At 41.7% G+C, this 14,921-nt stretch overlaps 1 protein-coding gene across 1 annotated transcript in view; it reads left to right on the top strand.

The window, feature by feature from the left end:
- LOC121587353 (neuroblast differentiation-associated protein AHNAK-like) overlaps positions 1-14,921 on the top strand; it is a 43,305-nt gene that overhangs the window by 8,059 nt on the left and 20,325 nt on the right. The window contains exon 2 of the mRNA XM_041904257.2: positions 10,360-10,427. The gene's annotated coding sequence lies outside the window, so the exon portion shown is untranslated. The remainder of the gene's footprint in view (positions 1-10,359; positions 10,428-14,921) is intronic.

A 14,921-nucleotide genomic window follows, 5' to 3' on the forward strand; every position in this document is an offset into this window, starting at 1 on the left:
CTCCCCCCCCCTTTGTGACGGGAGGCAAATTTAATACAAAGCCTCTGATGTCTGCTAGTGTACCCTGAGTCTCTCTATGCAAACACAGCGACGACCCAACCTCGTATCGCTTGGCATTTATCACCTCTGGCCTATCTATTTCAGTACCAGGCAGAAATAACCAAACCGGCTAGCTACGCCAACAATAAAGCAGTGGGATAGGAAGAGGTTTTAGCTTGGTGGTGGTGTGATTAAATACTTTTAATGAGGGTTTGAAAAGAGAGAAACACTCGTTGGATCCTTTACCGGATCCGTTACCGGACCCTTGTTTACTCCTAGCTCACCGGTGGCTATCGCTATAGACGACAACATGTAGCTATGACATGTCTGGTTTCTGCTCTCCTGCAACTTCCAACAGGTAAGCGGGTAGCTTTAGTGGTTAAGAGCGTTGTGCCAGTAACCGAAAGGTCGCTGGTTCTAATCCCCGAGCCGACTAGGTAAAAAAAATCTGTCGATGTGCCCTTGAGCAAGGCACTTAACCCTAATTTGCGCCTGTAAGTCGCTCTGGATAAGAGCGTCTGCTAAATGAGTAAAAATGTAAGCACAAACTGAACACAGGAGTGATACATAACTATGAATCTAGCTAAGATCTAGTTTGTTAACACAATGCAAATATAACTGTGTTTGCAGTTGATCCTCAAACTAGTTCATCCTGTTTTAAGTAATCAATCAAAGTCCTGTAAAGCTTTTCATCTTTTTACGCTTTACTATAACTTTGACTTTGAGTTCTGTTTTTCAACTGCCACTGAAGGAGTGGACAGAGTCTGTTATTTTGAACGGTTCAGCTGTGTACCACAACGGGAGGAGGCAGCAGACTAATGACAGTTGTTCAAAAAACATAACTTGTCTTTAAAGAATTTGTCTGTGGGGCAGGTCCATGCCTGTCTGTGAGGAATCCGGTCCGCCGTTTGCTGTTTCTGTTTCCTGCTCAAGAGGAAAGACTCTTATTTGTTTCACAGTACCCAGTGATCTTCAAACGTAGACAGGAATTGTGAACTAAGCTGGATAGAAAAGCACTTGACATACAACGTTCAGCTTTTACTGTCTAGACAAATGGCAAAGTTTAATCGGAAAATAAATATATCAATACCAAAGCAGTTGGCTGGCATATGCTCATACAATTATATCTTGAAAATATTGATGTCTCAAAGCTTAAAGGCTCTACTGAAAATGACCATTGTCATTCAGGAAATCAGAATCCTCCAGATACTTTACAGAGTCATAAATCTTAAATCAGATATTTCTTCATCTTCAGGCATGTGCTAGTACAGTGAGTTCTAAAAGTATTGGGACACTAAGCACGTTTCCATCCAACATTTGTATGTGTGTAAAGTACATGTCGGATAAAGAAATGTCATGACAGGCCTGATGGAAACAGAACATTTTCCAGTAAACTTTCCAAATGTCGACAAAACAAAATACGCCATACAAGGTGGGATCTTTTTTGTGTCGGTAAAATTAATCATACGAGAAATGTCGGTGGAAACGCTTTTGTGCACAAACATTGATATAATAACCATCATATCGAAGTAAACTTTGAGTCATGCGATTTACATGTTGTGTGGTCCTCCCACTACGACTCGGGAAAGCATGCAGTTTATCAGGCTACAGATTAAATAAGTTACGATGAACTTCACAGGGTGGTGAAAGGGCCCGGTGGTGAGCTTGATGCTCCTTTCCAATAAATATCGAGGGTGTTATTCTGGTGACGTGATGATCGACGCTTGGCTGCCTTCTGACAAATTCAAATAATCTGGCTCTTTTTGTCCATAATAATCTCATCATGTAGGCTATACGTGTGCGCTAGCCAACTGTGCCAATACCAGAGAAGGCACACTCGCTATATAACGGAAACTCATTTAACTTGTATTGTTTAGTCGGTATACATGGGAATTTAACAACAAGGTATTTTTATGTGCACTGCGTCATCACACCTTTTTATCTGCAACAAGTGGGAAAATGTGCATATTGTTTTTATGCAGATTTGATCATATTTGCATGAAAATCTGTCACCGATTGGATGGAAACCTAGCTAGTGAATGTGTGTTTTTTTGTTGTTGCACTTTTGATTTGAAATGATACAATGACTATGAGCTTTCATTTGAGGCTATTTTCATCCATATCAGATGAACCGTTTAGAAATTACAGTACATAGTTCCCCCCCATTTTAGGGAACCAAAAGTATTGGGACAAATTCACTTATGTGTATTAAAGTAGTCAAAAGTTTAGTATTTGGTCCCATATTCCTAGCACACAATGATTACATCAAGCTTGTGACTCTACAAACTTGTTGGAAGAATTTAGCTGTTTGTTTTGGTTGTGTTTCAGATTATTTTGTGCCCAATAGAAATGAATGGTAAATAATATAGTGTGTCATTTTGGAGTCACTTTTATTGTAAATAAGAATAGCATATGTTTTCTAAACACTTCTAAATTAATGTGGATGCTACCATGGTTACGGATAGTCCTGAATGAATCTTGAATAATGATGAGTGAGACACAAAAAATGCTAACTTCTCACCATTACAATAGCGGGAGGTTCGTATGTGTGGAGTACAGAGATGAGGTAGTCATTCAAAAATCATGTTAAACACTATTATTGCACACAGAGTGAGTCCATGCAACATATTATGTGACTTGTTAATCACATCTTTACTCCTGAACTTTTATTTAGGCTTGCCATAACAAAGGGGTTGAATACTTATTGACACAAGACATTTCAGCTTTTCATTTTTAATTAATTTGTATACGTTTCGGAAAACATAAATCCACTTTGACATTATGGGGTGTTGTGTGTATGCCAGTGACCCCCCCCCCAAAAAAATCTCAATTTAATCCATTTTAAATTCAGGCTGTAACACAACAAAATGTGGAAAAAGTCAAGGGGTGTGAATACTTTCTGAAGACACTGTGACCTCCCTCAAGGCTAGTCACTAGTTGTTTCTAAAATCTTAATAGACCTGAACTGAAAGTGAATCTTGGCTAAATATATTATCAGACATCAGAACTAGGCCTACGGCAGACAGCAGCTGGGTATGTGAGGTCTGTTTACAAGCCAAGGTGTTGCCTCCCCAGGGGGAAAAAATAAGTAAAGGGCCAATACCTCATGACTGTTTTGTTTGAGACTGTTTTGCTGACATTTTGATAGTCCAGCAATGTGTTTTAAATTGTGGTTTGAACATACTAGTTTTGCGTTGAGTTGGGAAACTGAAATGACCCAGCTGCCTGCAGTGCTTCTTGTTGTGTTGAGTGATCTGTGGTGCATATAAAAAAATGGTATTGCTGCCTGCTATGGTGTGGTCTGCCATATAAAATTCACATTACCCGCTGGGCACAGATGTCAGTTCAACGTCTAGTTTTGATTTACACTACCGTTCAAAAGATTGGGGTCACTTAGAAATGTCCTTGTTTTCCATGAAAACTTACAGGAAATGTAGTCATTGACAAGGTTAGAAATAATGATTTTTAATATAAATAATAATTGTGTCCTTCAAACTTTTCTTTCGTCTAAGAATCCCCCATTTGCAGCAATTACAGCATTGCAGACCTTTGGCATTGTTGAGGTAATCTGAAGAGATTTCACCCCATGCTTCCTGAAGCACCTCCCACAAGTTGGATTGGCTTGATGGGCACTTCTTACGTACCATACGGTCAAGCTGCTCCCACAACAGCTCAATAGGGTTGAGATCTGGTGACTGTGCTGGCCACTCCATTATAGACAGAATACCAGCTGACTGCTTCTTCCCTAAATAGTTATTGCATACTTTGGAGCTGTGCTTTGGGTCATTGTCCTGTTATAGGAGGAAATTGGCTCCAATCAAGCGCCGTCCACAGGTTATGGCATGGTGTTGGTAAATAGAGTGATAGCCTTCCTTCTTCAAGATCCCTTTTACCCTGTACAAATCTCCCACTTTACCACCACCAAAGCACCCCCAGACCATCACATTGCCTCCACCATGCTTGACAGATGGCATCAAGCACTCCTCCAGCATCTTTTCATTTGGTCTGCGTCTCACAAATGTTCTTCTTTGTGATCCGAACACCTCAAACTTCGATTCGTCTGTCCATAACACTTTTTTTTTTTCTCCAATCTTCCTCTGTCCAGTGTCTGTGTTCTTTTGCCCATCTTAATCTTTTATTTTTATTGGCCAGTCTGAGATATGGCTTTTTCTTTGCAACTCTGCCTAGAAGGTCAGCATCCCGGAGTCGCCTCTTCACTGTTGACGTCGAGACTGGTGTTTTGCGGGTACTATTTAATGAAGCTGCCAGTTGAGGACCTGTGAGGCGTCTGTTTCTCAAACTAGACACTAATGTATTTGTCCTCCTGCTCAGTTGTGCACCGGGGCCTCCCACTCCTCTTTCTATTCTGGTTAGAGACAGTTTGAGCTGTTCTGTGAAGGGAGTAGTACACAGCGTTTCATGGCAATTTCTCTCATGGAATAGCCTTCATTTCTCAGAACAAGAATAGACTGACGAGTTTCAGAAGAAAGTTATTTGTTTCTGGCCATTTTGATTCTGTAATCGAACACACAATTGCTGATGCTCCAGATACTCAACTAGTCTCAAGAATGACCGTTTTATTGCTTCTTTAATCAGCACAACAGTTTTCAGCTGTGCTAACATGATTGCAAAAGGGTTTTCTAATGATTAATTAGCCTTTTTAAAATGATAAACTTGGGCGGCAGGTAGCTTAGTGGGTAAGAGCGTTGTGCCAGTAACCGAAAGGTCGCTGGTTCTAATCCCCGAGCCGACTAGGTGAAAAATCTGTCGATGTGCCCTTAAGCAAGGCACTTAACCCTAATTGCTCCTGTAAGTCGCTCTGGATAAGAGCGTCTGCTAAATGACTAAAATGTAAATGTAATTAGCAAACACAACGTGCCATTGGAACACAGGACTGATGGTTGCTGATAATGGGTCTCTGTACGCCTATGTAGATATTCCATAAAAAATCAGCCGTTTCCAGCTACAATAGCCATTTACAACATTAACAATGTCTACACTGTATTTCTGATCAATTTTATGTTCTGTTAATGGACAAAGAAAATGCTTTTCTTTCGAAAACAAGGACATTTCTACTTTTGAACGGTAGTGTACATTTGGTTGAGTTGTCCACCAATGTGAAATTAATGTGAAATAGACAAAACATTTTTGTCGTTGGATTTAGGTTAAAAGTTGGGTGCCAGACAAAATTAAACGGGCCTATTTATATAATGAATATGAATTCGGAGAACAGAAATGATTAAATATTAAAGCATTAGACCTCTCACTAAAGACATCAGTCATACAAAAATTATACTTAAATCCGAACTGGTTCTCTAGCAAATTAGTAAGATTGTCTCACCCAATGTTCAAGAATGGTGTAATCTGAATAAAGGGTAAAAAGTATTTGATCCCCTGCTGATTTTGTACGTTTGCCCACTGACAAAGAAATGATCAGTCTATAATTTTAATGGTAGGTTTATATGAACAGTGAGAGACAGAATAACAACAAAAAAATCCAGAAAAACGCATGTAAAAAATGTTACAAATTGATTTGCATTTTAATGAGGGAAATAAATATTTGACCCCTCTGCAAAACATGACTTAGTACTTGGTGGCAAAACCCTTGTTGGCAATCACAGAGGTCAGACGTTTCTTGTAGTTGGCCACCAGGTTTGCACACATCTCAGGAGGGATTTTGTCCCACTCCTCTTTGCAGATCTTCTCCAAGTCATTAAGGTTTCGAGGCTGACGTTTGGCAACTCGAACCTTCAGCTCCCTCCACAGATTTTCTATGGGATTAAGGTCTGGAGACTGGCTAGGCCACTCCAGGACCTTAATGTGCTTCTTCTTGAGCCACTCCTTTGTTGCCTTGGCCATGTGTTTTGGGTCATTGTCATGCTGGAATACCCATCCACAACCCATTTTCAATGCCCTGGCTGAGGGAAGGAGGTTCTCACACAAGATTTGACGGTACGTGGCCCCGTCCATCGTCCCTTTGATGCGGTGGAGTTGTCCTGTCCCCTTATCAGAAAAACGCACCCAAAGCATAATGTTTCCACCTCCATGTTTGACGGTGGGGATGGTGTTCTTGGGGTCATAGGCAGCATTCCTCCTCCTCCAAACACGGCGAGTTGAGTTGATGCCAAAGAGCTCGATTTTGGTCTCATCTGACCACAACACTTTCACCCAGTTCTCCTCTGAATCATTCAGATGTTTATTGGAAAACTTCAGACAGGCATGTATATGTGCTTTCTTGAGCAGGGGGACCTTGCGGGCGCTGCAGGATTTCAGTCCTTCACGGCGTAGTGTGTTACCAATTGTTTTCTTGGTGACTATGATCCCAGCTGCCTTGAGATCATTGACAAGATCCTCCTGTGTAGTTCTGGGCTGATTCCTCACCGTTCTCATGATCATTACAACTCCATGAGGTGAGATCTTGCATGGATCTTGCATGGAACTGTTGTCACCTTCTCACCAAGCTGCTTGGCGATGGTCTTGTAGCCCATTCCAGCCTTGTGTAGGTCTACAATCTTGTCCCTGACATCCTTGGAGAGCTCTTTGGTCTTGGCCATGGTTGAGAGTTTGGAATCTGATTGATTGATTGCTTCTGTGGACAGATGTATTTTATACAGGTAACAAGCTGAGATTAGGAGCACTCCCTTTAAGAGTGTGCTCCTAATCTCAGCTCGTTACCTGTATAAAAGACACCTGGGAGCCAGAAATCTTTCTGATTGAGAGGGGGTCAAATACTTATTTCCCTCATTAAAATACAAATCAATTTATAACATTTTTGACATGCTTTTTTTTTTTTTTTTTTGTTATTCTGTCTCTCACTGTTCAAATAAACCTACCATTAAAATTATAGACTGATCATTTCTTTGTCAGTGGGCAAACGTACAAAATCAGCCAGGGATCAAATATTTTTTCCCTCACTGTATATATATATATATATATATATTTGCAAGAAAAAAACATATGGGGGATTGGAAGTGATGCAGACAATCACATTGATGGAAGTTACAATCTATCTGAAATATTAAAGCTGATCTACCCCCTAAACATTTTAAATAAAATTAAAAAAGACGACATGCCCCTTGATGACTTTTCGCAAATCCAATCAGTTTTCCACATTAATTCAACGTCATCACCAATGTTCCATCTAATTTCTTTCGGCATGCAGCTCTTGCTTTTGATCTCAAAACAAGCGCATCTACTTACATTTACATTTAAGTCATTTAGCAGACGCTCTTATCCAGAGCGACTTACAGTTAGTGAGTGCATACATTTTTCATACGTGCCACCACTCATGCAGTAAACACAGTAGAGTTCAAAGTGAATGGCACAGATCCATATATGGCAATGGTCTATTTGTATATTTAAGGATACTTTAGCTCTGATTGGTCATGGCACACCGGTCTGTGTAGAGTATGGGCCTGAGTCATGACTGTCAATGCAATAGAATCCTACTCCAATGCACTCTGCATTCAGGAAAATCTCTGACATGGTTCGTTTTGTTTCAGTATGTTGCATTGAAAGTGGTTAATATTGCGCTGATTCTATCACAATTCGCACAGTAGAGGGAAACGTTGATAGTGTTAACTAAAGGGGAAAACTAGAGAAAGTTGAGTGAAGTTCAATCTCGGGCTTCTTTGCGTGGGCTGATATTTCTTCCCGGCGTGAACATTGGTCATCACATAGATTTTTTGGGTTGAAATTACGTGGAAACAACATTGATTCAACCAGTTTTTGCCCAGTGGGTATTGCTATATATAATCTCTTGCTCCACCAGTACCTACAATAACATTTCCTTTTCCAACTGCAAGTTGTTTGTTGTTAAAATTGAACACTTTCAGCATTTAAATCTGTGGAAAACACGCTTGACTCTTTACAAATGAGCTGATACACTGTATATACAGCAGTATGTGGAAACCCCTTCAAATTAATGGATTAGTCTATTTCAGCCACACCCGTTGCTGTCAGGTGTATAAAATCTCCATAGACAAAATTGGCAGTAGAATGGCCTTACTGAAGACCTCAGTGACTTTCAATGTGGAACTGTCATAGGATGCCACATTTCCAAGAAGTCAGTTAGTCACATTTCTGCCCTGCTAGGGCTTCCCCGGTCAACTGTAAGTGCTGTTATTGTGAAGTGGAAACATCAAGGAGCAACAACTGCTCAGCCGCGAAGTGGTAGGCCACACAAGCTCACAGAACGGGACCGCCGAGTGCTGAAGTGCACAGCACGTAAAAATCGACTGACCTCGGTTGCAACACTTACTACCGAGTTCCAAACTGCCTCTGGACGCAACATCAGCACAATAACTGTTCGTCAGGAGCTTCATGAAATGGGTTTCTATGGCCGAGCAGCCGCACACAAGCCTAAGATCACCATGCGCAATGCCAAGCGTCGGCTGGAGTGGTGTAAAGCTCACCGCCGTTGGACTCTGGAGCAGTGGAAACATGTTCTCTGGAGTGATGAATCACGCTTCACCATCTGAATGTCCGACAGACAAATCTGGGTTTGGCGGATGCCAGGAGAACGCTACCTGCCCCAATGCATAGTGCCAACTGTAAAGTTTGGTGGAGGAGGAATAATGGTCTCTGGATGTTTTTTATGGTTTGGGCTAGGCCCCTTAGTTCCAGTGAAAGGAAATCTTAACGCTACAGCATACAATGACTTTCTAGACGATTCTGTGATTCCAACTTTGTGGCAACAGTTTGGGGAAGGCCTTTTCCTGTTTCAGCATGACAATGCCCCCGTGCGCAAAACAAGGTCCGTACAGAAATGGTTTGTCGAGATCTGTGTGGAAGAACTTGACTGGCCTGCACAGAGCCCTAACCTCAACCCCATTGAACACCTTTGGGATGAATTGGAACGCCGACTGCGATTCAGGCCTAATCTCCCAGCATCAGTGCACGACCTCACTAATGCTCTTGTGGCTGAATGGAAGCAAGTCCCCGCAGCAATGTTCCAACATCTCGTGGAAAGCCTTCCCAGAAGAGTGGAGGCTGTTATAGCAGCAAAGGGGGGGACCAACTCCATATTAATGCCCATGATTTTGGAATGAGATGTTCGACGAGCAGGTGTCCACATACTTTTGGTCATGTAGTGTATCTTTATTTGAAGTATAATTATACTGAACAAAAATGTATACTCAACATGCAATAATTTCAATGATTTTACTGTTACAGGTCATATAAGGAAATCAGTCAATTTACATAAATTCATTAGGCCCTAATCTATGGATTTAACATGACTGGGCAAGGGGCGCAGCCATGGGTGAGTCTGGGAGGGCATAGGCCCACCTTTTTGCCCACAAAAGAGTTTTAATGCAGACATAAATACTCCTCAGTTTCATCAGCTGTCCGGGTGTCTGGTCTCAGATGATCCCACAGGTGAAGAAGGTCCTGGGCTGGCGTGGTTACACGTGGTCTGCGGTTGTGAGGCCGGTTGGACGTACTGCCAAATTCTCTAAAATGACATTGGAGGTGGCTTATGGTAGAGAAATGAACATTCGATTCCCTGGTAACAGCTCTGGTGGACATTCCTGTAGTCAGCATGCCAATTTCACGCTCCCTCAAAACTTGAGACATCTGTGGCTTTGTTGTGTGACAAAACTGCACATTTTATAGTGGCCTTTTATTGTCCCAGCACAAGGTGCACCTCTGTAATGATCATGCTGTTTAATCAGCTTCTTGATATGCCACACCTGTCAGGTGGATGGATTATCTTGGCAATCGAGAAATGCTCACTAACAGGGATGTAAACAAATTTGTGCACAAAATTTGAGAGAAATAAGCTTTTTGCGCGTTTGGAAAATTTCAGGTATTTTTGATGTTGCATTTATATTTTTGTTCAGTGTAGATAGTTGATATGAAACGTAGCATGTAGTCTTCGAGCATGGACCAAGCAGTAGCTGCATACAATTACTTTAAGGGAGTGTTTTACATAATTGGTACTGTTTGCCATCAATATTGTATCGTCACCCGTGCAGGTTAAATATTAATGTTCCGAAGGCCCCTCCAGCTGATAAAATGAATTTTCTCTGAGGTGAAGGTCCATTGCATTGTTATGAAGACACAATCAGAACACACTGAAGATTACCTAGTCATGTAGATATCTCTGGAGCAGTAGCATATTCGTACGAGTGTAGTTTCTGAATTTGTTTTTATGTCTGTAGATTAATAAAGAATGTGTGTTTTGAAATTGGTTTCTCTCTTGTTTGAGTGACACATGCAAGAGAGACGTGTGGATGTGAGAATGAACCTAACTAGTCAATCAATCAATCAATCATCAATCAATTAACTCGTATTCCTCTTCTCTCTCCATGTTAACAGACAAACAAACAGAGAAAGACAAGAAGCAAAAGAGACCGAGAGAAGAAGCTTTACTTGAGCAATCCAAAGTACGTAAGTGTCCTTCATTCAAAGATATAGTCCTCCAAGATGTTGACGACAAGACACAGGCTAAACACAACACAAAACATATCAGTTACTATAAACCCAGTTAATATGAAATGGCCAGTCAAGCCCTGCCAGACCACACTGTTTTAACTGTTGGTAGTAGAAGCTGCTACAAGATACATTTGTTGACCAGGGAGTCAGTGTCGTAAGTCTAAGGAATACCAAACCGCCAAACCGTAGGCAGACAATGTAGCCAACAAGGGAGAAAGGAAAAAGGCGTATACAGCAATGTTCTGTGGTCAGAAAGAGGTGGGTTTAGCTCGCTGGTTAGGAAACCAGAAGCATTCTGGTCGGGTGGTCTGTCCTGGTGTTCCCTCCATAGCACAGTTACCAAAACTACATGATGATGTCACTCATCCCCTTCCCATTCCTTTCCCCTCAATTTTCAATTTTTTGACCCTTTTTTGGCCAAATCTTTACTTTCATGTTTCCCTTGTGCACATTTTGATGAGCTCATTATTTGATTAGAGGGCGGTGTGTCCCTCGACAAGTCACAAGAGAGACAGAAATGGAAGAAAGATAAGTTGTTGTTTTTTGTTTTCGATTCTTACGCTTGTCCGTCCGCTTGATTCCATGAACACAAGAAGTACTTGTTCCCAGTTTGCTTACCCCTCAACCAGCTGGTCATGTGACTTTATATTACATCTGTCCGTCTATCCGTCTCTCTGTCTCTTTCTCTCTGATGTTAAGGGTTGAATTCTGGTGTTTAACAGTCGTTTCCTCTTCCTGCTTATATTTCATTCCTTCTCTCTTTCTCTCTCTCTGCCCCTCCCAGTACTCCCTGCCAGGAATATGTCAAAGGACTGCCCAAATACTTCTCTAGATCATAAAGCATTGTTTCCGAAAGGGGGAGGGGAAAGGAAAATACACATGTGGTGTTATGAAACCTGGAGGACTATTGCAGCAATAGATAGTGAGAGTTGGGTGTGGTGTCGCCTTAAGTTACTTTTTAATGTGAGAGATGAAATGAGGGCGGGACGTAGAGAAGAATAACAGGATGTGTATTCTCTGAGATGGGAGCTGTTGGTTTCCATGTTCTCCACTCTTGCTTTTGTAAATAGCTGTGAGTGCCAAAAATAATAACGGGGCTTTTTTTGAGAGTTAGGGCAGCATAGTTTTCATGGGTCTCTCACATCCTGAATGTCTCTGTGCAGACGGAGATAAGCTCTGAAACGCATGGGAAACAGTCAGATGACCAACAGACCTAGTGTAGTAGTAGCAAAAGCATGAAATGGGACATGATGTAGGGTGTGTGTTTTTTTTTTGTGGGGCTCTTTTGATGATTTCTAATTCCTCTGATGAATGCAATGCGTGGTGTTTGTGCTCTCACATGGTGCGTTGACTTTGAGAAACACACACACACACACACACACACTCTGATTTACTTAGAATGTATTTTGGTCATGATACTAAGGGCCCTGTCACTAGCTAGGGCACGTTGTAGATTGTGTTACTAGCTAGCATGCAGTGTCAGTTGACCTGAGTGGAAATTTGATTTTCATGAGTTAAATTGGATCAAGCGTCTTTGATGAATAACACCCTATTCCCTATGTAGCGCACTACTTTTGATGGGCCGTGGTTCAAAAGTAGTGCACTATGTAGGGAATAGGGTGTCGTTTGGGATGCCCCCTTTTGACATTGCAGATTCGGTAGGTCTGCATAGTTGCTTTGTTAAAGTAACACCCTTTAGCTGGGCTGGCTGTGCTTGGTGTTGGGTAACTTCCTTTAGCTGGACTGGCTGTGCTTGGTGTTGGGTAACTCCCTTTAGCTGGACTGGCTGTGCTTGGTGTTGGGTAACTCCCTTTAGCTGGGCTGGCTGTGCTTGGTGTTGGGTAACTCCCTTTAGCTGGGCTGGCTGTGCTTGGTGTTGGGTAACTCCCTTTAGCTGGACTGGCTGTGCTTGGTGTTGGGTAACTTCCTTTAGCTGGACTGGCTGTGCTTGGTGTTGGGTAACTCCCTTTAGCTGGGCTGGCTGTGCTTGGTGTTGGGTAACTCCCTTTAGCTGGGCTGGCTGTGCTTGTTGTTGGGTAACTCCCTTTAGCTGGGCTGGCTGTGCTTGGTGTTGGGTAACTCCCTTTAGCTGGGCTGGCTGTGCTTGGTGTTGGGTAACTCCCTTTAGCTGGGCTGGCTGTGCTTGGTGTTGGGTAACTTCCTTTAGCTGGGCTGGCTGTGCTTGTTGTTGGGTAACTTCCTTTAGCTGGGCTGGCTGTGCTTGTTGTTGGGTAACTCCCTTTAGCTGGGCTGGCTGTGCTTGTTGTTGGGTAACTCCCTTTAGCTGGGCTGGCTGTGCTTGTTGTTGGGTAACTCCCTTTAGCTGGGCTGGCTGTGCTTGTTGTTGGGTAACTCCCTTTAGCTGGGCTGGCTGTGCTTGTTGTTGGGTAACTCCCTTTAGCTGGGCTGGCTGTGCTTGTTGTTGGGTTACCGGAGGAGTTGAAAGCTTTTATGATACCAGCAGTATATGAATAGAATCTACATCTCATAGCTATGATCTGATTCATATTGAAAATGACCTCAATTATATGTCATAGAGTACCACAGTATGAGTCATAATACCCATAAAACCTAGCGGTCAAACAGGGAAATGGTTCCAATCGTTTTTCCACCATTCATTTTTTCCCATAGGGGATTTTAGAAACACTTAAAATAAGGGCTGTGTTTCGTGTAGACTTACCCTGGAGTGATGTTTTGATAACAGTGTAAATCTCTCTAGGACAAGGTGACTTATCAATATATTCGCCTGTATTTACCCCCAAAAAATGAAACGCTAATTAGCTGCTAATGTGGCTATCATAAAGAACTACAAATGCCATGATGATCTGGACGAGACTGCCAAATCGAGATAGAGGTCAGAATCTCTGGATTAACTATTTAATGTTAGTTAACTGTAGTAATTAATAAATTGGCTAAATGTCTTTTAAATTGACAATTCTGTGAACTGTGTTGTGAAAGTTTTAAGTTGACACAATACCTGTTAGCAAAGGTATCAGCTAGAGATGGCGTGCAGGAGCTTGCAGGGATTTGTAGTTTTACATGATGTCTATTTTAATGCTAATTTGCATTTTCGAATCTGAGAGTAAATAGAGCCAAATATACTGATAAAAGTCACCTTGTCCGAGAGAGATTTACATGGTTATTAAAACGTCACGCCAGGGTAAGCCTACACAAAACACAGCCCTTATTTTAAATGTTTCTAAAATCCCCTATGGGAAAAATGAATGGTGGAAAAACGATTGGAACCATTTCCCTGTTTCACTGCTAGGTTTTATGGGTATTATGACACCTCCACTGTGGGGCTCTATTTAGAAAGCATGTGCATACTTGAAAAGAGAGAGAGAGGGAGGGAGGGAGGGGGAGAGGGACAGAGACAGAGAGACAGAGAAGGGTTTTCATTGCAAGGGAAGAGACAACGTCATCTTAGACGTAAACATTGTTCATACTGTATCTTCTGTCTTGTCTACTCTGTGTTCCCATGTTTATATCAAACCAAATCACATTTTATTTGTCACATGCTTCATAAACAACAGGTGTAGACTAACAGTGAAATGCTTACTTACGACCCATCCCAACAAATGCAGAGAAAAAAAAAAAGAGAAATCACATAAAATAATATGAATATGTATAATCATTCCCACATGGTCAGGGTCCCCACTTTCTCTTGAAAGTGACCAAACAGCTGTTAAAAAAAAAAAAAGTCTTCAAATTACCTTAAGGCATTGCATGCATTCTGCAATATCCCCCAATCACAAGAGATCAAAGGGGTGTGTCCCAAATAGCACCCTATTCCAAGGTCTATTTATTGACCGGTTTTAATTGGACGACAGTGAGACATTGGCCAAAGCTGGTTGAGAACAATAGCTATTTCATTGCATTCCAGCATATCTATCTGCTTATTGTTGTGTCGTTGATTGCAAACATTTTACACAGTCTCTGACATCATCTATTTTGCAGGACAGAAAGTTATACAAGTAACTAAAAAAATGCTACTCACAGTTTGCTGCGCGCACAAAACAAATATTAAACATCAAGGTTATTTGATCCAGGAGGGGATTCTCTGCTGTTACCAAGAGAAGCTTGATTTTGCTAACCAGCTAGATAACTACTAAACAAACATCATGTGACTGGGGACTACCAGTAAGCTTCATAATGAAACATCATGTGACTGGGGACTACCGGTAAGCTTCATAATGAAACATCATGTGACTGGGGACTACCGGTAAGCTTCATAATGAAACATCATGTGACTGGGGACTACCGGTAAGCTTCATAATGAAACATCATGTGACTGGGGACTACCGGTAAGCTTCATAATGAAACAGCATGTGACTGGGGACTACCGGTAAGCTTCATAATGAAACGTCATGTGACTGGGGACTACCGGTAAGCTTCATAATGAAACATCATGTGACAGGTGAAATGAAGAACACAATCTGCTTCAT

Source organism: Coregonus clupeaformis, chromosome 29 (genome assembly GCF_020615455.1).
Source record: "Coregonus clupeaformis isolate EN_2021a chromosome 29, ASM2061545v1, whole genome shotgun sequence".
Taxonomy (NCBI): domain Eukaryota; kingdom Metazoa; phylum Chordata; class Actinopteri; order Salmoniformes; family Salmonidae; genus Coregonus; species Coregonus clupeaformis.